This window comes from Bison bison, unplaced genomic scaffold, assembly GCF_000754665.1.
Source record: "Bison bison bison isolate TAMUID 2011002044 unplaced genomic scaffold, Bison_UMD1.0 scf7180017864043, whole genome shotgun sequence".
NCBI lineage: Eukaryota > Metazoa > Chordata > Mammalia > Artiodactyla > Bovidae > Bison > Bison bison.
Window position 1 is genome coordinate 3,494,916 of NW_011494615.1, and position 1,910 is coordinate 3,496,825.

Genomic DNA, 1,910 nt, shown 5'->3' on the forward strand with positions numbered 1-1,910 from the left:
CTCTTCTCCTGGCCGCACCTCTCCCCACCCCCAACCGCTGCCGCCGCGCCCCCACCAACCGCCTCGCGAACAGCCACGGGTCGGACGGCGCCTGGCGCTGGGTGGCCGCGCGGCAGAGCGTGGGGGGCTCGAAGCACCCGCGCACCTCGCCTCTTTGCTACTCTGCGGCCGGCACTCCCCTCCCCGGCCCAGGTCCCGGCTTCGGCCTCCACGGCAGCAGCGACAAGAGCTTCGCCTGGGCCCAGCCCCTCTGTCCCGCCCTCCACCTCAGCCCCACGCACTGGCCAAACTTTCCCTTCTCCCTCCACCTGCAGACACGCAGCGCGCTGACGTCACCGCGTCGGGCATGCCCCCCACCTCGGCCCCGCCTCCAGCTGCCATTTCAAGTGTGGCTGGATAAGCAGCGAGCAAGAAGGAAGCCCGAAGAAGACGAATTTGATGGTAGAAGGGAAGAAATACTTTGAAAGGAGTTCAGCAAGGGCATAGGAAAGCCAGAAAAGAGCCGAAAGTAGCAGAGGTAGTAGCCACACTAAATATGGCGACCAAAGGGCAGCCTAGTGGAGGGGGCGGAGCCACTTCTGGCGGCGAGGGCACGTTGTCGTCTCCGTCGTCGCATTCATTGGCTTATTTGAGAAGGAATCAGAACGGCAGTAAGTGGGTGTGGACGTCAGTCATAAGTTAGTCCCGCCTCCACTCGCTGGGCGCGCTGTTCCGCGACAAGGCTCCGGTCCTGCAAGATCACGGTTACGCTACTCGCTTTGCACCGTTCTCCCAAGTGACGTCGCCACGTAACCGTCACACCCTCAAGACGTGCAAACGGCCCCGCAGGGTGTGGAGAAACCCGAGGGAGCAGCTGGGTGGGGTAGCCTTGGGGTGTGGACGACTGCCAACTGGAATAAAAGGTCTCGGTCCACGGGACAGAGTGGAACCGGAAGCTCGCCCCGTGACGACATCTTTTTTCTAGGCGGAAGTTATTTCTACAGTCCACGGCTCGGCCTTCCCTGTAACCTTACTGGACAGAGAAGGTGTTCTATCCATTCTCAGCTTTGGAGCTCAAATGATCACCTGTCTCGGGGCCTTGGAAGGTTGCAGTTTTTTCCCTGAGGCAACTGGGGCCAGTAAGCTAGTGCTGTATGGCGCAGCAGATCTGAGATTATGTCAAAGCCTTGGCTTTTGTGTGACGTCATTGAACTTCAGTTTTTCTCAGATTGTCCACTTAGGTCCTTTGGGGAAGTCAGTAAGATGAAACTGGAAGCCTTTGGTAAAATGCAGTGAAGAGTAGCCACGTGGATTGGGCTAGGTTTGAAAGTCTTCTCAGTTGGATGTCTTTCAGATCAATAGTAGTCATTATGAAAGACATCTTTACCCAAGACCAAGTTAGCACGTTTCCACATTCTTGGTGGGATTAGAGAATGTTTCGGGAGGGGATCCTGCAAAGTTAATATGATATAAAACAGGTGTAAATTGAGAGGCTAGAATATCCCAGTCACAAAGAAGTGCCAGAGTTTCCAAGTTTGAAAGCATAGCACAGGCATTCCTGTAAAGATTGGTTTCAGCCGTTGACTACTGACCCCTTTATTGCCGTGTATTGCGTTTTTCTTTTTGCAGAGAGGATGGGAATGAAAGAAGAGAGTGAAAAAGTTGGCTTAAAGCTCAACATTCAGAAAACTAGTATTGTGGCATCTGGTCCCATCACTTCATGGGAAATAGATGGGGAAACAGTGGAAACAGTGTCAGACTTTATTTTTGGGGGCTCCAAAATCACTGCAGATGGTGATTGCAGCCATGAAATTAAGACGCTTACTCCTTGGAAGGAAAGTTATGACCAACCTAGATAGTATACTGAAAAGCAGAGACATTACTTTGCCAACAAAGGTCCGTCTAGTCAAGGCTATGGTTTTTCCAGTAGT